The sequence below is a fragment of the Zootermopsis nevadensis genome, unplaced genomic scaffold, assembly GCF_977971745.1.
Source record: "Zootermopsis nevadensis isolate Lab colony 2312 unplaced genomic scaffold, Znev_1.0 Znev_ptg000001l, whole genome shotgun sequence".
NCBI classification, from domain to species: Eukaryota; Metazoa; Arthropoda; class Insecta; order Blattodea; family Termopsidae; genus Zootermopsis; species Zootermopsis nevadensis.
This window is the reverse complement of record NW_028259133.1, coordinates 19451155-19478353: the sequence shown is the minus strand read 5'-3', so window position 1 is coordinate 19478353 and position 27199 is coordinate 19451155. Positions and strand designations below refer to the sequence as shown.

The 27199-nt window shown below is 39.1% G+C and overlaps 1 long non-coding RNA gene across 6 annotated transcripts in view; it reads left to right on the top strand.

Annotated features, from left to right (window-relative positions):
• LOC110837718 (uncharacterized) overlaps positions 1 to 27199 on the top strand; it is a 325396-nt gene that overhangs the window by 192150 nt on the left and 106047 nt on the right. For 4 of the 6 annotated variants that reach the window (XR_015534311.1, XR_015534312.1, XR_015534313.1 and 1 more), the window contains one exon: positions 8971 to 9096. The exons of 1 other annotated variant lie outside the window; for it this stretch is intronic. This is a non-coding gene — a long non-coding RNA (uncharacterized LOC110837718). Of the gene's footprint in view, positions 1 to 6493; positions 6960 to 8970; positions 9097 to 27199 lie in introns of those variants that run through there. One more of the 6 variants, XR_002545802.2, reaches the window with a different exon arrangement.

The window sequence follows — 27199 nt, the reverse complement described above, 5'->3', positions numbered from 1 at the left end:
TAAGGAGTCATTAATTTCATTAACGGACTCAGACAATGCAGAATCAGGCTATAAATACAAGGTCTGTGAGCATTCGTGCATAATTAACTTCTCGAGACTTGAAGTCACGTGCTCTGTGTAACAGTACGTTCTGGGAAGAACCTCTCGCTGGATTTATTTATGATTAATTTTAATATTATCCTTCCATCTACGCCTAGGTCTACCAAGTGTTCATTTCGCTTAAGGCGTGTTGTAAGTTTGTAATATGAAGTTGAAAAAAAATACTTCAGGTCGGTATTTGCTAGTGTAGATTTGTGATGACAATGCATTTTGAAATTGTTCAGCTTTAAAGCAAAAAATACTTGGAAGATGTAAATATTCAGTCTAACTTTTGCTATAAAATTTCAGGAAATGTGAACTTCTACCCTCATAACTCTACGGTGTAAACTGCTTCTAGAGATAATTGAAATTAGTAGTCATACAGAATACCATATAAGAGATTATAAATGAAGGTCAGATGTGTTTTGGTGTAAATTTATCCCTCCGCCTCTGTTCACACTTACTTTATCTAACGTTCGAAGTAAATTTCTTTTAAGGTAACTGTACGCTTCTTGAACAGCATACGAAACAGAACGCTAGAATATTACTGTTGAAATATTTTCAGATAAATAGACCCTCATCGAGACAATTTCATACACATTCAAAGAGAGAGGAATAAAAAAAAACACTTTCATTTCTCGAGTATTATCGTGTGTTTAAATTTGAATTCTTGCCTAGTTTGCGTTCTGTGTGTATATATATGTGTGTGTCGTTTATTTTAAATACATGCAAATTTCCTTCGTAAAACTGACAAACTTTTTTGAAAGTTTTTCTGTTTTTTATTTTTTATTTTTAAACATTAGTTTTATGTGCTGATGGCTACTTTAGAAAGAGGGAAATGTAGGGAAAAGTTTGTTGTATTCTTTGTTGCTTTAACTCCCTCCTTTTATCCTTATAGAACTTAATTTCGTGTCTGTATGTAAGAAAAAAAAAGTAAAACTTTATGTCATTTTATGCTTCATTCTTCTTCACTTGCTATTTGTTTCCTTCTGTAGCCCCTGCAACCCCCAACCCCTCTTCCCTTCTCCGCCCCAGTCCGACACCTATTCTGTATACGTTCTGCCCCCTTGCATGCAGATTAAAATACACACCCGAAACTTTGGTCCCAGCTTTTTCTGTTTTGAAGTGAGTGGGCGAATGGTGTAGCTGGGAGTTGGTTGCAGCATCATCTCACCATGGCCGAGAGGGGTGAGGGGAAGTAGTTCGGAAGGACTCATGAGAACAATTAATTAAGACCTCGGGAAAGGCTTGGAGGGGTTGTGCAGAACTTGGGAGGGGTTACAGGAGGAAGAAAGTGTTGTAGTGCAAGGCGGGACGACACTAGGAACGGATTTCTCTTGGGGTCTGGTAACGTCAGTTCATGTTGCCTTCAGCCCACGATCTACGAAAAGAGGTACCTACTGTTTAAACCTTTAAAATTTAATGGTAACTATATGACCCACCAGTTTCAACAGTCAGAAAATTTTTTGTTTTGTATTTGGTATAAGCCTTCATGTATTATATTCTAAGTTAAATGTTGTTAAGGGAGGATATTTTATTTCAGATCGCCTGTCTTCATTCTCTGACAAGAAGAATACGCTCTTTGGTGCACTGCTTGCGAATCTGCAATCTGTTGAAAACTTGATTCACTCAGTTACATTCCCACCTTTACAAGCAAGTACAGTGTCTGACTACTGACTAGATGACAGGTATTTGAACCCCGGCAGGGGCAAAAGTATCTTTCCTCTAGCGTCTGCGTCCAGACCGGCTCTGGGACTCGCCCTCCTATTCAGTGGGTACCAGCAACATAGCGAGGACGTGGGTATGACCCTGACCATTTGTCTCTATCTAGCGACAAGGTCAAGAATCTGTAGGAGCTATACAGAATCTCCCTCCAAGCGCTGCCATGGCGTGTAGCAGGGGAGTGTTACTTTTTTACGTAGAGATGTTAATTATCTATGCCTTGTAAGTTTATTTTCCGTATTTAAAATATATTCCTCTTACATTTCTGATGAATACGTTTTATCTGTGTTTGGTACAAGGTGGCTTGTTCTATGGCCCTAATTATCTGGATTTCATTTATATTTTCTTCATTTATTCTCTATTCCAATTCATTATTTCAATTGTGCAGCCATGTACTCGCATAGTAAGCTCTCTTATTGTTCTTATTTTGTTCTTAGCATTCAATTCAGGTTTTAATAAAAGATAAGAAATCTCAGGACACCAGTACTTCGTCTCTCATTGTATTCCAATTTTCCTTTTATCTTGCATTTTCTCATGCTGGTTATCTTTACCTTTTAAAATACGCATTTGCCATTCCTCTTTCAAGTTTCCTTATTAGTGTACCATTGTCTACGAATCAATTCTAAGAGTTTTTGAGTTTTGTTGTTCTAAACACAAACTTTTCCGCTCGTGTGTGATCCAAATTCTAATCGGAAATTCTCTACGAAGTTCCCCCACGCTGTTAAAATGTGTTTGTGTGCATATTTTTATGTTTCTATTTGTTATATTTTCCGCATTTTAGTATATTATATATGACCGAAGATATCTGATAGGTCAAATCTAAAACTTCTTGACGATGGTGAAGAGTCAATTGAATAAAATTTTTCTTGGATATTATCCATCGTCTAGTAAATATAAAACGTAAAACGACGATGGATAATATCCAAGAAAAATTTTATTCAATATCTGATAGGGACTGGGAGACAGGGTTTCAGTTCCCGGACGGGACATTCGCCATTGCGTCCAGAACGACTCCGAATTCCACCCTCATTCCAATAGGGTTTGTGTGCGGTAAACTCTTTCAACGAGGGGTAAATCATTAGGGGTATTAACCCCTTGAAGCCGAAGTTTTCCTTCATGATTTAAAATAATTCAGTTTCTATCTGGAAAAAACGCCTCCGTTAGGAAGAAGAATTTGCTAACGCTGTTTAAGGAATTAATCGCTGTTTATTCTGATAATCATCCGAAACCCGTCAATAAGCTGTGCGGGCAGAATGTAAGTTATTGATTATTAACGTTGGTGGTACGTATCATTACCACCGGACTTTAAAGCTTTAAGTTGACCACCGATCATAATCTGATGTTACCCAAGGGGTTATTAGTAATCCGCCCAACCCGCGACTTGAAAGACCACCTCTTGTCGGCTGTCCGTGACTGAATATTCATTATACGCTCAGCTACCCTATTTGTAATTTTCCGATTTCTTCAGATCTAATAATCGTCGTTTGCCTGGACACGTGGTTTCTCAGTGAGTCGTCAAGAGTCACTCAGGCGAGGCCCGTTGAAAATGTTTGAATTTAACGTTCAGTGGCTGTGAATTTGTCTTAGTGTGAGTGTGTGTGTGTGGGGTGGGAAAGGGAGGTTTGGATTTGTGTTTTCCTCAAAGTGTATGACGTTATGCTTTGCATTAATGCCTCGAAAACTTGAAGCGGTGGCATTCTCTATCCGTAGTTGGAAAACTGCCCCAGGAGGTTCTGGTTAGGTGGTAGGAGGGGAACAGAACCCTACAGTTTCTGACTATAATGGACTTCTTTTTGTATTTATTGAAACCGTAAGGGGTGTAGAATATGCTTGAGTATGTGTGTTAGTTTCTGTGCTAGGACGGTGGAGGGGCGTCGGATAAAGTCAGGAAAGCGTGTTAGGTATGAGAGGATGGTTGGGCGTAAAATATACATCGTAAATGTCGAAAGTTTGGTTTGGTGAGAAACGGACGGGGGGGGGGGGTGTAGGGTAGAGACCCTGTAGAGGAGAAGGAGGGTTGTATGGGTAGGTGTTACAGGAGGATCTTTCCGTCTGAGTCCCCTAACGTTTAAATAGAACAACGTACTGATTATTACTGGTTTCTAGTACGCACCAAAGAGTTGAAACAAGAGTTCGGCTGAGCGAGAAATAACTAGGCAAAAGGGGTGTTGGTGGGGGTTAGTTTCAGAGAATACCAACTACTTCACTTCCAATGTGGTAACGGCGATAAATTTTGCATGGACTCGAGTGAAAATCCTATCGAGAGAGAGAGAGAGAGAGAGAGGGAGAGATATGAAGTGGTAGGAAAAAGAGGGTTGAGAGAGTAAGCGAAGGTTAGAGCTTGTAGATGGTTTGGAATGGAAAGTACTTACAGGCATATCAAACTCTGAATATCAGGGTGAGAAATGTCTGGAGAAAATGGGGTTAATGCGAGTATTGGGGTTGGTTGAATTGAACTGATTATTTCCTCTGAGAAATAAAATTAAAAGTAGCCTAAATTTAAGTTGCGTATAACACCTGCTTCTTATTCGGGAGGTCCCGGTTCAAATGCACAGCCCAGGGACTGGCAATCCTGACTGGGGTTTTCGTGGTTTTCCTCAGTTCCCCTAGGCAAATTGGGCCACGACCGCTTCCTTCCACATCCTTTCCAATTTATATAGTCTGAGGTACTGAAAAGCGTCGTTAAATAAGTATGTATTGGGAACTTTTTTAAAATTATTAAAGTTCTTGCTTCGTATATTCAGCACGGTGACAAAATTCAATCAGTCTGTTAATAAGTTACGAACCGCATGAATTAAAGAACCGAGGTGACCTTCAAAGGGCTTTTGGAGATTTGAGGCCGGAAATTTTCAACAAGTGGCAGAACTCGACTGTTAAAGGACAATGATGATCATAATCATGACGTAGCATAACCTAACCTAACCTAACCTAACTAACCTAACGTAACCTAACCTAACCTAACCTAACCTTAATTAACCTAACCTTACCTAACCTAACCTAACCTTACCTAACCTAACCTAACCTAACTAACCTAACCTAACCTAACCTAACCTAATCACAGGTTTGTACTCTGACTTGTTGAATACTTTCTACTTTCTAATAGGCGTATTTTCATCGTGTTACTCTCTCCCATGCTCTGTCGTCTTGTGTGAGATGATAGATCCGAAGATTTGGGGTTCGAATTATGCTTGTTTCACTGTTTCCTTTAGTATATTTAAGTAGTTAATTAGAAAGATTTCACATTAAGTATCACGATGGTATGGATCGTTACTATAACAACAGTTACCCCACTGCTTAAAATACTGCCAAATGGGTCAAATATAAATCTGAAATTTTTGGTTTGTAATCTGTTTGCCATGTGATGGTTCATTACTCAAACTTTATCTGAATCCAATTTAAATTTCATTACAGTGATAACCTCTGCTTTTCAGGCATTGACTTTACAAATTAAATTGACTTTTTTCTATGCTGTTTCACCCCAAATTAGCTTCGTAAAATCGCTTCTCAAATTCAAATCTCCATACGTAATCCAGAGCCTAAGCTACGCTTCGGATATTCAAATCTTGAACAATGGAAAGTTGATAAAATTCTTTCTGCATTCATTATTTCTATGTCCCCCTTTCTTGCTTTGATTCCAGTGTTCCCTACCCGTAATTGATACATGTATTGCTTGTTTAATTATTACTTTCCCCTGTAGGCATTAGTTCTCGTGAGTACCGCAGAATAATATGTGTATTTGCATGTTGTGTACATAGTTGTTAGCAAGAGTTGAGTTTAGCCAAGAGGCATGTTGGGCGGATGTGGAACGGGGGGGGGGGCTTCGTTAGAAGGAGATGAAGTGGAATGGGTTCGGTGGGGGGGGGGGGAGTCAGTACATTGTAGTTGAAGGTATTATGTGTTATCATGTATTAAATCCAAAATCGGCTTTTATAGTAGGCGTAGTTGCAAACCTTGATATATGAATTCGGATTACATGGCAATGTTTAGTCTCAAGCAGAATCAGATATTCTGTTGGGTGAAATGCAGGAATGAATTTGTTTTTTAATGATACTCTAAAAATAAGTCTCTATTTAAAGTGGAGGAGTGGCAGGTAGCGAAGTGTTGCCTGTGGAAGTCTATTTATAATAATAGAAATTGTGAATGAAATTTTATTGATCATTTTTAAGAATTTTTTTCAGAGATTTCTACAACTTAAATATCATAAATTGTAAACTTACCTGTATCAGTAATTCAGATTCGGTATGTATTAGCCGTTTAACAAATAACAGACATAAATTAAAAGTTAGTCTTAATTATTACTGCAATAGGGGAGACTGTGTCTATGTGGAAATGTCCATCCACCTCACGTCAACATCAGTGAATATGAACTAGCGAATATCAAATCTAAAACTTCTTGACGATGGTGAAGAGTCATTTGAATAAAAATTTCCTTGGATATTATCCATCGTCTAGTAAAAAATGGGATGGAGCCAGGGTGTTATTAACAGAACGTAATACCGTCTACGGGAAATACAAGGAGGCGGCACACTTGCCAATCCTATCAGCCAGCCTAGTTTGGATTTATCTCTCATGTGGATTCCGGTCATCTCTGAAGAAGTCCAAGTTGTGCATCGAGTTTTGAATTAATGTTTATATGTATTTATTCCCACATTTTGTGAGTTTTTGTTTTATTTGGCTTTATCGTGTTTAACGAATTTTATTTCTACTATTTATTCTTTTACGTCCCACGGATGGATGGTGTGGTGATGTCTTTTTATTCCGGGACTTTCACTTTTTTACTTTGTCCGGAGATAGGGATTAGCTCTATCTAGTGGGCCCAACTGTGTAGGAACCTGAAGACGGAGATAGAGTCCCATCTCCGAAACGTCGTTTTACGTTTTTTATTTTTTACTAGACGATGGATAATATCCAAGGAAATTTTTATTCAAATAGCGATGGAATGACATTACAAGGAGAATATCGAAGGACTTTTTTTAAAAAAGAAAAAACCTGTCCATTTGCAATTACGAACTGTGGTTGTGAAAATCCGGAAACTTACCACCTGAACTAGGGCACAGCCACAACGGGACTGCACAAAAAATAAGTGATGACGCGGCATTAGTTTTCATCGTACTGAGCAATGAGTTGTAACCATGGAAACGTGGCCTTGATTTACATATGTAAGTAAACTAAATTAAAGGCGGTTTGTATGAAATGGCGAGGGATATTTAATACATTGAAGACTGTGTTGTTTTACGTACTTATTACTTTCAACTGTGCGCGTAAGCAAAGTCCACACAAAGCACATACATTTCAATGACAACAGCCATGAGGTAGTTAACACGCGCGGGGATCTACTTTCTGATGACGGCCGTACGAGGAGCCAAAGGATTGATGCCAATCGGATGGCCGGCGTTATAGGTCGAACGTCGGTAAACGCGAATATATAAAAGATAAGTGTTCAAATATTATAGTAATCAAACTAAGATGGATGTAATGTAAGAGGAAAGAGTTGCATACAAAATTTTAGCCGAAAACCGAACAGGAGAGACAGCGTGGGAGAAGTAGGCATAAATGAGAGGATAATATTAGAATGGATCTTGAAGAAATAGGATGTGAGGCTTTGGATTGAGTTTAGTTCAGGATAGAGGCTGGTTTGTCTGTTCTTAAATCGGTAAAGAAACTTTGTTTTCCCAAAAAACTGTGGAATTTCGTAACTTTGGCTTCTCAAGTGTATATAAACATGAAGTCACCTATTGGTTAATATCTCTTGCAGAAATGTAAATACATATTTGTAACTAAACAGTGTTCGATATTAAAAAATATGTATGAACTGGTAAGTTATAGAATAGCGTTAATTGATATTAACTCACATTATCGTACCATATTAACCCAATAAAGTCTATTGGTAACCGTATGTACCTACTTTGACAATCAATAAATTTGCTTTACTCCCACAGAATGTGTCTAATTTACGGGTTCCCTGTGATTCTCAATATAATCAGCAATCATTACCTTAAACAGCGTTAAGCAGTTGATCTTAAAGCGGTAAATTGTTTTCTTCGCGGTACGGACTAAATTCTTAAAGTTATTTAGATGAGTTTCATGCTTCAAAAGGTTAAGTTTCTTACACAGGCGTCTTACGATCGCAGAACTGCAGAGTAGGAAAATTAACGATTATAACGGACTCAGCGTTTCGTGTACATCCGGGATGCTGAGAGAATTTGTCTTCAGCAGACGAAGGGATAGGTAAACGAGAGATTCACAATGAGTTCGCGAACTCATCCTTTGCCATTGTCATTAAAGAGGCACAAGACTGTAAAATTCGCAGATACGTCTGTCCAACGGTGGTTGAGCTGAGGAAATGAAGAAAGCGTGTGGGGGGGGGGGGGGGGGAGGAGGAGAAGGAAGCAGACAGGATGAAAGAAGTGGCGATGGTTCTAGATAGAACACATCATATCCAGTGAGGAGCGCTCGGCAGAAAGAAAAATAGATGAAGACGTACTTGAAGGCACCACATAATGATATAAAGAACATGACTAGTGTTAGAAAGAAACTGGTGGGAAGGGTCGCAACCAAAAATGCCTCACTTTCAGACATCAAAGAGAAGTAAAAACTTGTCTTGGAGCATCGCCACCTCCAGTTTCCGACAACAGGATAGAAAGGAATTCTGAAATAAGGAAGAAGAATTCCATCCCCCTCTCCTCAAGTGGTCCCTTTACTAAGATCCAATAAAACACCAGACAGATGAATGCCAAGGTTCATTACTTCTGTTGCAAAAAAAAAAAAAAAAAAAAAAAAAAAAAAAAAAAAAAAAAAAAAAAAAAGGCCGTCTGTAAATGTACTAAGATGGAGTTACGACTTTTTTGTATCTTGAAGGACCTGAGGCTATTTGGATCAATCTGAGATAATGTTAAAATTATCTGTTTCAAAGAAAATAATACGCTGTATTTCAGTCTAAAGAGAAGATTGATTGTTTGCTTTTCTTATTCTTTTGAGAAAAGTAAATTGAAATTTCTGTAGATTATAAACTCGACTATCTGACTTATAAAATATTATTGTAACTTAAAATATGTTACACAGGATCTAAGGATACATTTAAGCAAAAAAATCGTATGTATGAGATTTTTGCTTTACTATTAATTACCGTGTTGATAATATATCCTGAAATGTCTTATTGTCTGATTACAGTGTTCCTTTGTGTATTGAGCGGATGGTCCTCCTTCGGAACTGACGTAACTCCGATAGTTAAGAAGTGCCCCCAACTTTTACGGAGCCCGAAGGTTCTGCCCGCAAATGGACTCTGCCCTCAGTCAGGTGAGTGTGCATCCGCACACCATTTGTCTTTAGAGATCGCTGTAACTATTTGAATCCGAATATCTACGTAAATGACATTTATATATTAAGTCCATACCGCAAAGAAAACACAGCACTTCACCATTACGAAGATCAACTGGTTAACGATGTTTAAGGAAGTAATAGCTATTTATTCTGATAATGAAACGAAACCTGCTTATACAGCCTATGGACAAAATTAAGATTTATTTCCGATCATAGGAAGTTAAGAGTAAACGTTTAGCTTGGCATCCAGTGGCATAACGTCAGTACTAATTTTCATCTAAATCCATCCAGCGGTTCTCTCGTTTAATCTTGCGGATAGACGAATAGACAGACATGTCCAGCTCACTACGTATACGTTCATTTCGTGCACATTTGAAAAGAACACGAAATAACTATAGTTAGTTGTACAATAAATAAACATCTCCCTTTTCACATTATTTTTAATACCATGATAAATTGAATATTTATAAACGTAGGATTCGAAGTATATTTATGTAAATGCTGCATACGAACAGTGGTATTCTGGAGGTAGAAATGCTAATATGACGTAATTAAATTACTGCATTACGCTTAATAACTTTCTGTGAAGCTACCGGTTGGTTGGCGGTTGTAGAACAGGACAGAAGAGAGAGGAGACGGGGTATGACTTAAAAACTCGCAGCGGAGAACAATTTATTCTGGAGCGAGCCATGTTTTACAACAGTGCCCCAAGCCACTAGTTTTCTCGTTGTATGAGATCTGATATGTTCACCCTCATAAACGTCAACTTGTTCATATTTGTGAGGAAGTTGTAACCGGAGCCTGAAACGTAAAGATTAAAATATAAAAACTAATCTCTTGTTTTGCTTGGTTATGGAACCGTATCTGTCATCTCAAGGAACAAACATGGATTCAATGAGTTTGAGAATAGGGTGCTCAGAATTTTTGGAACCGATGATGATGAAGTATATTTAAACTTGAGAAATTTCATAGCGAGTAGCTTCATAATTTATATTCTTCAGCAGATATTTATGTTGTGATTAAATTATGACGAGTGAGGTGAGCCTGGCGTATGGTAACATGAGAGAAAGCCATACAAAATTCTAGTTTGAATCCTCTGGTTATGAAAAAGATAACACGAGAAATCTAGGCATAGATGGGAGAATAATAATTGAATTTCTTAAAGATATATTTTTAAGTTGTGGACTGGGTTAATTTAAATCAGGATGGCTGGATTTTACGAACACGATAACGAGTTTTTGGCCTTAAAAAAAGGGCTGGGTATATATTGGATAGCTGAGCGACTATTATCTTCTCAAAAGTTGCTCAGATCCATTGAGTTACTTGCTTGGTAACGTTATCACGTAAATTAAAAAAAAACTTTAAGGAAATTAGGCGTAAACTTATTTGTCTTGTGTCTTTAATTATCGCAGTTATTTCGGAAGTCATATTACTACTTTGAAGAAATGAATATAATTAAATGTGGGTTTTTGCCTTTGAGTTTTCTCAAGACACAAAAAATCGGCCACTTTACAAAAAAAGGTCCTAATATTATGGGAGTTTAAGTGAGAGTGTTCGGTCCAGAAAAATGGAATCGAATGATTTCGTCTCCCGTGGATGGAGCTTGAAATAGGTAATAAGGAGAGGACGGACTGGAGATAAGTACAGGACATTGAGTGGATCGGGTCATATGGAATAGCATCCAGAAGGTCACCAGGGAATTGATGGGAATGGACAAGCTCAGAATTTTTCTTTTCTTTATTATGTTTCGGCCTTTCTCCTGTAATCCCTTTGTGCCACTCAAAATAATGTCGCCCAGTCAGTCAAGTGAACTACAAGAGTCAGTTAGTCTTGCGCTCTGATGCGGTGTGAATCTTCTGAAAGATTTTAATAATCTGTTTCCATCCTGAATGTGTTTCGTTTCAGGCAATAAATTCTTATTTGAAAATTTTCGGTCGTTCGGATACAAAATTCCTTATTAGACCATCGCGCTTGTGGGAAACGGTAATCGTCTTTACGAAATTTCGCTTTACAAAGTCGTTCAAGGAATGCAATTATTCCTTTTGATGGCAGTAGTTTTATATTCTTGTTTAATTAGTTTAAATGTTACTGGGTCGAAATAAAAAAGGGGACTGAATAAATGAGTACACGAGAACATGGCCTGATCCATTTCCAAAGACACGACAGCTGGATAGATAAGCAACTGTGCAGTACGCAGTTTACAGTTAAGTCTCATTGTGAACTTACTCTTGGCTTCTGTGCGGCGTGCTTTAAGGGAGTGTGTTGGAAGTATTTTTGAAAGTACACTTGCTTGTTCCTTGTTGTCTCAGATGGTTGTTTGCTTTGGTCTCAAAACGAAATGAAATCTATCTGGACATTGAGGATGTAAGAAATAGCTTAGAGCGGGGACTGAATTAATACTGGACAGTTCACTTTTAGAGGAAATCGGAGAACGGAAATGTTTTATAATGGAAACTTATCATGTTTCTCTTATGAAAATAAATTATACCGTATTTCGACGAATATTTCTTTTATAGAAATAAAAATAAAGTTTCATGATATTAAAACTGTCACTATGTTAAAATATACGTGAATTTGCGCTATGAGAGAGTTCGCGTATTATTTACAGTTTAGTAGATACATTGGTGAAAAGTATTTAACTGTGTTTAAGTTGAGTTATTGGACCTGAGTACTTGAGAAGCTGATAGTCTATCAGCTGGTGAAGATAATTTCCGTTTTTTATAGTTAATTACTGAGACAACACGTTTAGGATTCGGGTAGGAAAAAAAATAATGCCTTCACGATTGGAAATGGAGACGGTATGTTCCTCCGTAACGTTGGTTATCTACCTATGGGTTTGCACGGTGTAACAACCCAGGAGGCTAACATCGACGTTTTGGCGTGCCTTCTGTCTTATTCCATCACTCGTGAATCGCTGTGAAATAACTTACATGACACGTGATAAGCAGACACTAGCTCTTGGGATTATGTTCTTGGAATGAAGATTACGTGTAATGATTTTCAGACATCCACCCTTTGCCTTTCTCTCTCGTTCGCCCTATCTCCACCCCCTTTTTGCAAAGCTCTTGAGTCCATGAACACAGCTGTGCGGAGTTAGTAGAAAAAGAGATTTGACAGTGATTTCATACTATTTAAATGAAATGAAGTCCCTCTGGCTTGTTTGTGTCTTCTATTGTATTCCTCTGTGTCTTCCTGGTAGAGGCTGGCAGGATGCTGTCTGCATCCGCCGTGACTTGTATTTCATGGATTTTTCAATTTGTCAGCTCGTCCTTCGCCTTTCTCTCATCTCCTCCTTCTCTTATCCTATGCATCTTATTCTTGTTTCGTGTGTGCTATCTATCCTATTTGTTCTTTAACATCCCATATTTGTGTTGCGAGGAATGCTTATTTCGCTTTTAGAGATACGCAGAGTAAGAGCTTATACCCTTAAAAGCCCGTGGTGTCTATATATACCACCTGCTTTAACAGTCAGCAACCCTGAATTTTGTATTTGTGTTTTTTCGTATGATTCTTACCGCAAATAGCGATTATCTCCTTGAACAGCGTTAACTAGTAGATCTTTGCAATGGTGAAGAGATGTGTTTTCTTCGCGGTACGGACTGAATTCTTAAATATTATTTAGACGAGCTTCGGGCTTCAAAGCATTAAAGTAGATTAGTAAGTATATCAAATCTAAAACTTCTTGACGATGGTGAAGAGTCAATTGAATAAAAATTTACTTGGATATTATCCATCGTCTAGTAAATATAAAACGTAAAACGACGTTTCGGAGATGGGTGAATAAAAATTTTCTTGGATATTATCCATCGTCTAGTAAATATAAAACGTAAAAACGACGTTTCGGAGATGGGTGAATAAAAATTTTCTTGGATATTATCCATCGTCTAGTAAATATAAAACGTAAAACGACGTTTCGGAGATGGGATGGATTAGTAAGTTTCATCACGTGTAACCATTTTAAAATCCACTAATAGGCATGTTTTATGGACTTAGTTCAAGTAATACATGGGAGTGTAAAAGTGCGTTATGTGCATTTTATTGCAGTTATTATTAGTATATGAATTTAACTATGAATAATGTACGTTGCCAGTGACACAAAGAACAATAAAATTTAAAAATTTCTAAATTTAAAATAGTGTTAACTCTTAACATGTTTCGTCATTAAAAGTGGTAGGAAAGATAAAATACTTTTTTGCCAGCAGACGTAACCAAACTGTGTGGAGGGGGGAAAAACACGTAAAATTCGCATTAAAAGCTGTCAGTGGTGCATTATCAAAAATGGATGTAAAATCGGTGAGCTGCCAGCAGTGATGAGTAAAATCAGTACTGGCCGGTAAAATACGTCATCGTCTGACCGATCGCGTCTGCATTACGTGGGTCTGTTTGTGGGGTGGAGGACGGGGGTTCGCGATGATGAGGGACATTTTATTGTAAAAGCTGAGTCATCCATTTGGGGTATTGCATTATGGAGAACATGAATGCCGTGTTTTAAAAGTATCGCCAGCTGACGTAATACCCACAGTGCTGTGTTACTGAGGCCATATTGTATTCAGTCCCGTACTTTATGGGTAGGTATTCGCGTTCTCATACCGACCGGGTCGTCATCGGAACAAACAGAAAAATCGCTGATATATACAGGGTGATTCAGACGTACAGGGGAAGATTTTGTGGAAACGCAGTGTTCTGTTTGTTCTTGTTTGTGAATTATCTGTTTTGCAACATGAAGAATGTGAACAAAATGGGTGAGAATCAAAGCTGCCCATTTGCTTAATTAGGAATCACGTCATGAAGGCGTGTGGGGTAATAGTGGTGAAGATCCACGTATTCTTAACACCTGCGGCTTTACTTCACGTGCCACCAGATATAAGGCTTGGTGGGTCCCGAAGATAGCTGTCTTCTGGTACGAGTGACTCATCGCCCTGGTGTTGGAGGTAGCAACTCCCTCTGAAACACTGGTAAATATCTACCAGGCTACTCGGCGTTACAACCCAGAAGACAGCCATCTTCAATTTTTGGGATTTGAACCTTGTGTGGAGATACGAATTTTACCTTAGTCCCGTAATTCTGTGTAAAGGGCATTCTTGTTTGTTCGCACAACGTTACAATTCATGTTCTACGAGGGTCGCTCATTAAGTAATGCCCCACATTTTTTTCCTCAGAACATATTTATTCAAGATGGCTCAAATTTAGTGACAATATAAATCAATGTTTCCTTTACACATACTATTTTTCCACATAGTCCCCATCAACTTGTACGGTTTTACGCCAGCGTGGAACAAGTGCATGCATGCCTTGCCGGTACCAGCTCTTGTCCTGTGCACGTAGCCATGTCCTCACTGCTTGAATCACGCTCTCGTCATCTTCAAATCTTGTTCCGCGGATAGCATCTTTAAGTGGCCCAAAGAGATGGAAGTCGGAGGGTGCCAGATCTGGACTGTAGGGTGGATGGGGTAGCACCGTCCAACCCAATTTGGTGATTTCTTCCCGGGTTCTCAGACTTGTGTGAGGGCGTGCATTGTCGTGCAGGAGCAAAATTTCTGCTGGATGCTTGTGAGGCCGAACTCGTCGAAAACGCTTCTTGAGGGTTTTCAGGGTCCTGATGTACGCGTCTGAATTGATGGTCGCACCTCTTGGCATCACATCCACAAGAATGACCCCATCACTGTCCCAAAAGACAGTCATCATGACTTTTCCGGCGGAGGGAGTTGTCTTGAATTTCTTCTTTCTCGGTGATTGAGGATGATGCCACTCCATTGACTGCCTTTTTGTCTCTGGCTCAAAGTGGTGTATCCAGGTTTCGTCACCTGTAATGATCCGGGACAGAAAGACCTCTCCCTCAGCATCAAAACGCTCCAACAATTCAGAAGAAATCGTTTTCCTTTGAATCCTGTGGTCTGCTGTGAGACTTCGTGGAACCCATCTTGCGCACACCTTCGAATATGCGAGAGCCTGGATAATTGCAATCACACTTCCATTGCTGACTGAAAGCTGTTGGGCCAATTGTCGAGTTGTGATGCGCCGATCCTCACGAATAATGGCATCCGCGCGGTTCAACATGTCTGGAGTGGTGGCTGTGGCAGGACGCCCAGAGCGCGGCAGATCACGGAGCTCGGTTTCTTCACTTCCTGAAGCTTTAACTCTCTTAGCCCAGCGACCAACGGTGCTCCTATCGACTGCACAGCTTCCATACACAGCACACAAACGTTTATGAATGTTCACCACCGTTTCTTTTTCAGCAACAAGGAATTCAATTACAGCTCGTTGCTTGTAACGAGAGTCGTTCACAGACGCCATTTTTACAGTTCACTACAGCTCCGCTATTGGTTGGAAACATTTGAAACTCCGTACACGAACGCGGGAAACATCAAATCTCAAGCATGTAAAAGTACACTTTTCTATCTTCATTATTGGCTGAGAAAAAAAATGTGGGGCATTACTTAATGAGCGACCCTCGTATATTAAAGAAAGAAATAGCCACGGTGGTCTGGCCTTGTAATCCTGGGGTCTCGGGTTCGATTCCCGGCGGTGCCCGAATTTATAACTCGTGTTGGGCAAGGCCGTGGTCTAGGCAACACGTAGTTTTCCTCCGGGGGCTTCCCCGGTTTCTCCGTGGCATCCCAACAATTACTCCATTCACACACAGAAGAAGGCAATGGCAAACCACTTCTGGATCATCTGCCAAGAACGTATATGAACAGGTCCCAGTCCGAGAAAAGGATGGAAGGATCCTGTTCATATGGACCTGTCGTCAGACAGAACACTAAATAATAATAAATAATAATAATTAAAGAAAGATAGTTATGATATTTTGATTCGTTCGTCCTTGTATTTTAATTGAAATCGGATGAAATAGTCCCTCAGTCAAGTAGCTCCTCACAACACGATATGGGAAGAGGATATTTATAGCCTCCAGTCGTAACGTGATTATTAATAAGTTATTGATAGGTGATCGACGTCTGTTTAATGTTGTTGTATGCCGGGTGGCCGTTGTGGCGCTGTTATAACATTTCTGTCAATTCCCACCAGAGAGCAGTCTCGCTCGGTTCTGTCATGTAAACAAAACACCTGTTTATACGTCTGTCCTTGTCAGAACAGAGGAGTTTGAGTAAGTACGAAGCATAACTACGTTTACACTAGGACCAGCTATTGGCAGGTCAGAGATGAAGCCCTGACTTAGTACCGAGGGTGTAGTAATGTGCTGCTTGGTCAGGGCTACTGTGTTCCTCGTGGGGCGGTGATATGTGGGCATGGAGAGATGATAGAATGGTGATTAGCAGGGGAAATTTATAGAATTCGTATGAAATCGTGCTCTGTTTTCATTTTAAGTCACCCAGAATTGAACACGGGTGTCCGATGTCAGAAGCGAGCGCCTGCAAAGGTTTGGGAGGGACATACTGCCTCCATCTCCGAGCCTGAAAATGGAATAAGTATGTTCTTCCGAAACGTTGGCATTTACCTGTGAGTACACTCGAGGCTACTGCTCAGAAGAGAGATGGATGAAGCTAGTTCAGGATTGTTTCCAGTGGCGGGCTGTGATAACTAGTGTTCTTCTACACTTTTAGTTTACAGCGTATGATAAAATATAACTCTACCGTAGTTAACGTTTATGTAAACTCATGTTGTGAGTTTAATACCGTAATAAGTGGAAGTGGGACACTGGCATTAAATGGTGAGGCACCCGGATGTGCAATTAGAACCCTTAAGTACGGTCGGTGGAGAGGACGACGCAGTGTCATTACACCCTGAGGAAGTGTGGTGTCGTACTGCTTGCTTCACTCCAGGGGCAACTGGCCCATAAGCAGGGAAGCGGTGACGTCATTCGTGACACAATCACCTCGAAATTTCTGCTGCCCCATTCGGTTTATTTCTTTTCCCACCCCCTGTATCTGTCCAGCGTAATAACTTTTGAACTAATTTACATATTCTTATGACATTTTGTACGAACATCTGCCGCTACAGGTTGAATGTCGTTATGCTTTTTAATTTTCTAACCTCATCAGCACCAACATGGCTGCCATGCGAACTTCAGGGTTTGGAGAAATAATAGTGATATGTAATACGTGCTTTAATATTTTATATAGTTTATCAAAGATATAGGCAGCTTATTTCTATTCAGTAATTTATTTACTCCATTAAATTATTTATAATTAGGGGGTCTTGTGTTACTGAAAATAAATATTTTCCTTCTATTTTCCAAATGTCTCTCGCGATTAATTGGTATAAGCAGTCCGACAAAACTGTTTGTTAGTTACCATGTTGTTTTTTGTGTTCTTTGCCTCGAAGGATTTGAAAAGAAATATCGTTATTCATATCTCGTCTGGTGCTTTAAGAACATTTGCTGCACACGTTTCTGACTTTGGGACCCTGGCGTAAAATGTGTTTTAATGTAAATTATCTATTGATACAAGTTATTTTTTAGTAGTACATTTAAAATAGTATATAACTCTACAGTAATTTGTGCATATTTAAATAAAATTTGTATTTGAGAATACACTGATAATTTGTAATTTCTGAATAAGAAAATTGACGAGGACCGTTAAATTTTGATAACTGGTATCAGGAGGGATTTCTTGGCTCTTGGACTTAACGGGAGTAATATTGTTGGCTCAAAGAGAAAACAGTTGGACCATTCTGCCTCCGCGTATTAGTCTACATTATGTACACCCCTTGACACATTCCTATTTTGCAGCTGAATTTTTTTTAGCTGATTTTCTAATTAGTTGAGTTTTAATCTGTGCAAATAATACATAATACTAGAGTAAACAGTAAGTCCAGACTTTGTTTAATCATGATTAGGCCTATAATCTTTTAAGAATCATAGTTTCTTCAGTGATTTATACGTAATTTGAAGAAGCTTGGCTGAATGCAATTAAGTTGCATATCACTGGATCTTCGGTGAACCAGATGTTTCCACATTATTTCAGTGTTCAAGCATTGACTATGTAGAGAATATCCATCGAAGAAATTTCCCTAGAGGAATAGAATACTTCTCTTCCGACATTCTCTTAACTTTTATCTTAACATCTTTTGTAGTACTTTAAAATTTTCTTTTTTAATATCTGTTCTTAAGACCCTGCCTGGATTGCGTTCTATTCTTTATGAAACAGTGGCATAGAGATTACAATTTTGATATTTTAAGAGGATATGAAAAATTTAGCGTAAATAAACAGTGCCAACGAAAACAGAATGAAATTTATAAATAATCAGCAGGGACTTTCAAAAGCTTATCATTGTTTAAAATTCGGTTAGGTAAGAGACTTATTAATCGGGTTTTGAGGTGAATGATGTAAGCGATATTCATTCGAAACGTCGGTAATAACTATGATACTGCGGTAATGTTTTATAATAACTTGTATATAAAAGTAAGCTGAACATAAATCACCATGAAGGAAAAACTGAAGATAATAGCTATGACTGTCTTCTGAGGTGTTGCGCCTTAGATTTATCTCCCCGATGATGGAGGCAGGAAGTGCCTCCGAAACGTCTGTAAACTTCTACCAGACTACAAGGCGCAACAAACCCACAAGATTGCTATCTTCATAGGGATTAAACATTTCCTTACATTTTCCGAATATCAGACCCCGAATATTGCCCAATCTGGAGTCAGCGTACTTAAATTATAATTATCTGAAATGTAGAGATTATTTAGGGGTAATATTTTCTGGTCTGAAGATCACACCGACGATGCGGGATACAAGAATTCCGCTTATAAACAAGCTGGCTTTTGGTGACACTGTATATTTTGCAGACACAAAACATCAAGCCCAGATGCTTTTCGCTTTATTATGCTACAGGAACGTCTACCCCTTTGTTCCCCCCCCCCCTGCTGCAGCAGCCCGTGCTGAACACCCCTTCTCCTCCACCCGCCCACTCTTCGTACAGAATGGATGGGTCTCATTTTTCTCCATTGCAATAAGGCCTCCGTGAAATAACAACGGACGTGAATTTATCGTCAGTTAAATGATTAGTGCTAGAACAGCGCCCCTCCTACACCGCCCCTTCTCTCTGCCACTCAGCTGTTTCACACCCATCCGATTTTGCGAATTGGTCCATTTTTACAAAAATCGAATCTTGTTCTCTCTCTCTCTCTCTCTCTCTCTCTCTCTCTCTCTCTCTCCAGGCATTATATTAATATCACTTCGTGGATGGTTACTCTAGCGGAACGTAATAAATTTGCGATTGTAACCATTTTATCCTCTGATCGATAACTTCTAGGCTTATGCTGGCAGTGATGTCACGGTTAGGCAACCAAGTATGAAAACTTATTCCTTAGATGTGAAAGGAATTATGATAAAATTGTGTCCCAAAGTTGAATGAAGTTACAGTGAGTCACGTGGAGGACCGAAATATGAAGCGTAATCATTTCATTAACTTTAACTTGCGCCGAAAGTTAGTATTTCCAGTCTAGTGATAATTAATCCCTTTTAATGAGATGCAGAATCCTAAAACTAAAAGTACTCGGTACATTAATATATGCTGTAAGGCACTATTTTATTACCCTGTTCCAAGAGAGAACAGGGTCATTTCTCTGACTGCTTATGTGTATCTTGAATCCTTCGATAATAATTTATCACGTAAATATATCTAAACCACAGTTTGCCATAGTATGTAACGTTTCAGTGTGGTTTATTAATGAACTTTAGTTATTAAGAACGTAAATTTTTTTGGTTTAAAAACCTTGAAGCAGAACGTAGTCTGAATAACGTTCACTGACATCGTCCATCTAGTAGAATCCTCACTCGTGAGGGACAACGTAAATCCTGTATTATGTAATATAACAGGTGTCTAGTTATCCGAAATTTACGTTTGTAACTGATCCCAAAAATATTGGTGGTAGGGGTCTCCTAAATATGTTCTGTCACATGGAAATAAAATGATATTCTTGGTTTTGTTACACCCCCAAATCACACGCATGGGCTCTGACTCAACGGGGGTGCTGGATGGCAGTGAAACAAAAATGTGGGTCTCGTTCGGTCCCGATTGTAATAACGCTATTTTATTGCCAGTTGTTTGCAGTGCATTAAAACGCGATGTGTTCCGTGTAATTCATTGCATTCAGCCCTCACAGTCTCTCAAGCCATTCTCTGTCCAACAAACCTAACCGCCTCGTTTTCGTTTTGTTTGGAGTTGCAAATAGTTGGCTATGGTTCGCTGGTGTCAATATTCGATTCACTGGATCCTAACCGTCCGTTGGTTCAGAATGGCGGACTCACACCAAGCCACCTCCGCAGTGACAGATGCCTTGCGATCCATGTTTGTGTATATAGGTATACAACCACGTCAGCAAATTAGATTGTCATGACCCTCATTGTCTCTGACGTCCTGCGTAATGCAGAGGCGACATAACATTAGTCTCAGATTTGTTAGAAATTCCACGAATACATTGCACTATTTTGGCTTTCGAAATTGAGTCGCATAGAATGTTGAAAATTGCCCAGCGTTTCGACAAGCATTGAGTTTTCCATCTTCAGGGCGAGTTTATAGTTGTTGGCCAACCAATCAAAAAACTATCTTAGGGCGGAGTCTTCCGCGAGTACAAGATGCCGTCCGTTGCTAGGTTAAAACATTCCTGAGTCTGAAACGCTTAACTGGACTTACAACTCAGAAGACCTTGATCTTGGTCGCCCTGATGATGGAAGTAGCAAAGATCTGCGAAACGTTGGTGAACGTCTACCAGACTATACGGCGATACAACTCAGAAGACAGCCATCTTGGTTATCTTCATACTAGCAGCCGTGAGAATCTGAAATATCACCTAAGTAATGTTGCTAGGATAAATAAAACAACCTTAACACTTTGTAGCACAGTGGTAACTGTACATACCACTTACTTTAGCATTCACTAACTTTGCATTTTTCCCCACAGAAAATATTTTATAGGATTTAATATGGTTATCAGGATAAACAGAGATTATTTCCTTAATCATCTTTAAACAGTTACTTTGGGTAATAGAGACACGTGTAAATTTCAGGCTAACTGTATCACAATTAATTCTAAGAGAAACGAAAATTGTCAAGTAAAATTATGAATCTGAAAGAAACGAGATTTCAGGCGGTGAAAATGTAAAATCTCGTTTTCCGACCTTCGATGCTGTACAGTGTTTGAAAAATTCCCATATTGCGTAAACAGAATGGATAATCCAAGCTCCTTCAAAATCAAATATAGACCTAATTCGAAGTTAATACGTTTTAAGATAATCTATGTATGGATTTTGGTGATAAAGAATAATCATCATAAAAATAGATTAAAATATATTAAAATTGTCCGTCAATCACAATAAAGTATTATAAGATAATCAAATGGTTAAAATATTATCTTTTGTTCCGTATCGAGTACTCGATTTACATATGGAACATTCTCGAGTACTAGATACGGAACAAAAGATAATATTTTAACCATTTAATTATCTTATAATACTTTATTGTGATTGATGGACAATTTTAATATATTTTAATCTATTTTTAAATAAAATCACAATATGACGCACCTACAATATCTTAATAATCATCATATCATCACGCACATGAAGCTGGCGAGTTGAAATGCAACTTATTGTAATTCGAATCAGAAGCCTTTGTCTAAGAGTTGTCACATTTCGGTAAATGCTTGGGGGGGGGGGGGTGTTTCTGAAACCAAAATAAAACCGACACACAAACCAGCGTTCATAAGGAGGACTTGCAAACAGGTTCAGATCTGCAGAGACGTTCTTGTGTTCATGGTCCACAGTCCTAACAGATCATTCCTCGTGAAAGTGAAGTCTGTATGAGATACACGTCTGCTGGCGTTCTGGTTGAGTACCCAAAGTTCAGAGGAGGATGAGGTGGGTGGTAGCTATTTTGCTTTGGCCCTTTTCATTTTGAAGGTTTCCCTCGTTCTTCTACTCGTGTTTACTCTTTTACGCTGGAATACACATTTCCTTACGTCTCTTTCTTCTCATGGTTTCAGATGTAATGTCTTTGTCCTGGTTAGACTTCTTTCAAGCAAACCCCTGGTTCTCCTTAACTGTTGGACTGTTCATTCTTTTCGTAAGCTCTTTCGTCTTGTCTCTTGCGGCCTTTTTCCACAAGTCCTTGTGGTTTCTCGCATCTACATGGCTTTCGTTAGCATTAAAACATTCTTGTAAGTCTCCATTACTACAATTTTATTCCTATTTTGAATATTGTAAGAGAATCGTGCATAGGTTGTCGATGTTATGGGTTGTAAGAACGTGTGGACTTGTAGATAGATGCAAACGTTTCGGATAAATATACTGCCTACATTTTCAGGACTGAGAAGAAGGTGATGTGTTTGGTTTACTTACAGACGTGTTATAAGCTCGCGAGGATCAAATCGTGCGTCACACACTAACACACACTGCTCTCAAGATAATCTAAACCGGAATTTCGGCACTGACAAAAATTTCCTTTACAGTTTTACACCCAGTGCTTACGAATTAACTAACCATAGACACCTTTAGACAATGAATGACATTCTATGCGAAATTAAGAACGGTGTCCTTATGAACCCGGATGTAATTTACACTGGAGTCGCCAAAGATAATTATTTCCTTGTTTAACGCCACGACCGAGTTATTAGCATTCCCACTACGTACACAGGAGTCCCGGGTTCAGATATCCGCCCCGAGAACGGCTGTCCTGACTGATGTTTTCCATGGTTTTCTTCAGTCCCTCCAGGCAAATTTCGGGATAATACCTCAGTTTATTCGACGATGCCTTACGTTCATATCGTATCCAGTCCATTCCTTTGTAATTATGTTATTCTGCAGTATATACAGCGTCGATTAATAAATCCGTTCTTTTGAAGAGCTCATATGTATCAAAGATACTAATTATCCGGTCTGCTCAGACAGGCAGTATCCGGCTGTGAGTTTGCCACAAACGACACAGGAAGCAGATTTTGGCCAAGGCTGTTCAAGATCGGATCTCGCTTGATTTCTTGTTTATCTGGCAGGGTGGAGATGAACCAGGGACCACAGTATCGAATACAGTTAACTTTCGTTCAATAATTCTGCTACGGGAATATTAAAGGCGAGTCCACTGCTGTTTTTTTGTGTTCATAGAGAAGTCGTCGTTCACTCAGTGCAGTGACCCCGAAGGAACCCGTCCCGATATGAACCGGTCACTCCAAGCCTTGGCACAGAATTCTGTACAGTGTCAAATATTTACGGAATCCATACTTGATCGTACGAGCAATAGAAACGTAATAAAAAATGAATTCCAAAGATGACTGTCTTCTGGGTTGTTGCGCCGTGTAGTCTGGTCGATGTTTACCAACGTTTCGGAGGTCATACTGCCTCCATCATCAGGACGAGATTTGAGGTTTTCACAGCGGTGAGTCTGAAGATTTCTGTCTTCTGGGTTGTTGCGCCGTGTAGTCTGGTCGATGTTTACCAACGTTTTGGAGGTCATACTGCCTCCATCATCAGGACGAGATTTGAGGTTTTCACAGCGGTGAGTCTGAAGATTTCCGTCTTCTGGGTTGTTGCGCTGTGTAGTCTGGTCGATGTTTACCAACGTTTCAGAGGTCATACTGCCTCCATCATCAGGGCGATGAGTATGAAGTTTTCTGTCTTCTGGGTTGTTGCGCCGTGTAGTCTGGTAGAAGTTTACCGACGTTTCAGAGGATCCTAAAATCCTACTTAAATGAAGTACACATTGAGAGACTGATAAAATGCTTAAATCCTCAGAAATTCTGTTTCTGGTGAAGAAATTACTTGCACTCTTGGGTGGAAGTTTTACTACGCTGGAGAAATTGCACAGTGAGGAATTTCACAAGTTACCTCTTCACTAAATAAGCCTATTATTTATCTTGTCATTAAGGGAGGATGAGACTACCGATGCTTGTAGAATGCATTGGAGAAATTTAAAGTGGATTAAAATTGTAGTATACGTAAGAGGAAGAGACCACCAGTCTATGAGACCTAGGAGTAGATGGAAGCATCAGTATGGACCTTTAAGATAAAGGGATTTATGATTAGGGTTGGATTTATCTGGCTCAGGATCGGGATAATTGCGAGCTTTCGCGACCACAAACAATATTGACAAGCTGAGTGATTACTAGCATCTGAGGATCGGCAGTGGACCGTCACGTCCGACTGAGATGTCGTCTTCACTACATTTTATTGTACATGAATTTTTGAGAGCGGCATGATGTCTCTTGTTCATGTCAGCCTTTGCATCGAGCATGAAATTACGTGTTATGATTCAGTCTCTCGTCCTGTGACCTGAGATTTCTGTGGTGTAACATATTCACGACTGTAATATGAAGTTTTTCTTTCTTTTAAAGTCGTGTCCTATGTCCTCAATCCTTTTGAGGATTGACGATCAACACGGTTTAGCAGCATCTTCCGCTGCATCATATTATAAAAGATGCTTCTTCTACCGCATTACTCGCAGCCCCCACCCCACCCCACCCCATCCCTTGACTTAACCTTAAAAAAGAACGAAACTTCTGCTAGCTCGCCTTCTGCCTATATATCATCAAGGTGGACCTTTGAAGGCAGTGGAAGGATGGAATAGCCATTGGTCCTAACTTCTAAGGTAGACGTCAGACCCGAGGAAGACGCGCAAAAGCCTATTGGATATCGATCGGACTTATTGTGTCACTGCAGACAAAGCGAATAGGGGAGGGGTGTTTTTTTTTAGAGCGAGATGGAGCGAAAAGACTGTTCGGTTATCGGTAGGGATAAAAGAGGAGTACGTAAAAGACTTGGGAGCGAGGATGGGATGTGGGGAAAGAGGGGGGGAAGCCGGTAAGGATGTTCCCGAAGCCCGAAGATGTGCCTGGAATTTTCAGTGAAATTTTTCAATCTCCCGGCCATGCGAGACTCAGCCATTGCCGTCTTGTGGACCAGAAGTAGTCCTTCCTATCCCCGCAGTTTTGCGCCGATGCAGACTTTGGTTGTGGGCAGGGGTGATTTAGACAGAGGAAGAGAGTGCTCGCTGTTTTGATAGGACGAAAGAGTATAAAAGAACTTATCTTTTCGCTTTGTCTTCATACGTTCCATTTTTTTATCTCACAGCTAGCCAGCCATCCTTCATTGCATATCTTTTTCTGTTTCCGCGTTTTGATTGCTATTTTGTCTTCATGTTCCTCTTTTCGTTTCAATAAATAATCTCTCAAATATCGGCAGTCTATAAGGAGCATTCAGGTTGTAGTGACAATCGAGGTCCTTGTAATTTAAAATATTATTTAAAGATAATCAGACTTCAAATGTTTCTCGTGTAACCTCGAGGTGTGTAATAGTTGAAAAAGTGATTAGTTTATTGCGTTATGCTAAAATTTTAATAATAATAGGAATAATATATTAAATCTCGAATGAAATTTTTGAAGAACGAAATGAATTCTTATATTTAATTCATACATGCCAGTGCCTTAGCAAAACTTGTGTAAGTAAAAGGTCACTGTTTAGTTTCATAGGGGTTATCACAAGACTGGAGATATACGAAATGAAGCCACTGTTTCATTTTATGTACTTTAAGAAATGTTAAACTCTTATTTAAAACCATTATGCCATACAGTTGAAATTAACCTATTCATGTTTCACCCGAAGATGGCCACGAGTTAGGCGAAACATGTATTGATAGAAAATAATTTACGCAGTTATTGAATAAGTGGTTATGTGGACGGAATAATATTTGTTGTAATCATAGTATATTTTCCAATAGAATGTCTCAGATAAATACAGCGGTTCCATGTGTCTGTGTGAAATTACTTTGTTACGGTGGTACAACAGCAGCTGGCCAGAAGGATTTGATGAAAGTGCACACAAACATCTGTGTTCTGTGTGGAACTTGAACCCTTGACCCTTGTTCGAATGTTATTCCTACTGTGGGTATCAATTATTAACTGTGATATTTAATACTTGGAACTAGAGGGCAGAGAAGGATTTTGTTGGTAGAATATTATTCTCAAGTGTTACAATAACTCAAAATTCGAATCACTTAAACAACTCGAAGCATTTATTGGAAATCGGAAACACATCCGAAACATTTTAATTCATTCAGAGATGAATGAACTTAAATTGGAAGCATCAGTTTCAATAAAATTGCAAGACGTGTCTGATCGAACATTAAAATTTTGTACGGAACGCATTAAAAAGCTTACGAATATGAACTGGACGATGAAAGAGCTTGAAATTCAAAGACATTTGTAATTTAATAAATAAATGGTTAATATAAGGTGTTTTAACATCTCTTTTGAGAATCTTTCCTCATGTATTTGAAACCAAAAGCCATGAAACGTGTTTCCTAAACATTTCTGATGACAACTATGCCCTGACAAATGAAACATATGAATAGCGTTGCCAGCTTTAGGTCTGACCTACAAAAATTTGCAGTTCTTTAATAAATTAAGTTATTTATTTCGAGTGTTACGTATAAGAGCGTTCAAGAGCTCATTCTGTCATTATTTTCTGTGATTCTCTAGACATGTCCTTCGTCTCTGTCACATACAAAGGTTCATAGTCTTTGCAGTGATCAACACTGAAGCGAAATATAAACATGATTGATTGTGTGAGAAATCCCCCTGGAAAACACTGTGCTTGATGGTACAGTGGTGATGTCACAAATGCTAGTTGAGAAGGGGCATGTTTGCGGCAAGAGGGTACCGCGAGGAGAATACTGGAACAATTTTCTCGCTGTTCCAGACAAAATCTGCTCTTAAAAAGCAAATCCTGACTATTATTTTTATATAATATCTCTATATGAAGATTCGTATGTCTGTATTTCTTGGGTTTTGGGTAAATAACAGTCACACGCGTGGACAGGAAGATAATTTATTACCGCTCAAGAAAAAAAATATTGAATTAAACAGCCGCCCCTCTAACCTTTCCACATTTGGAACCAAACGATAGTCATAAATTCAGATAACAGCCACACTAAATGTGGTTTGAGAATGTCGGAGGTTAACGAAAACAAATGAGAATTCATGGGCCAATAATACGTTCTGTCGGAACAGTTGTAGAATACAGAATGACAGATTATGAACATAAAGGTATTAGATAAGAGCTATGAATACATACATACGTACATGAACGCTATAAAATAGCAGTGCCTTCTCTCCATATAAAGAGCATGTT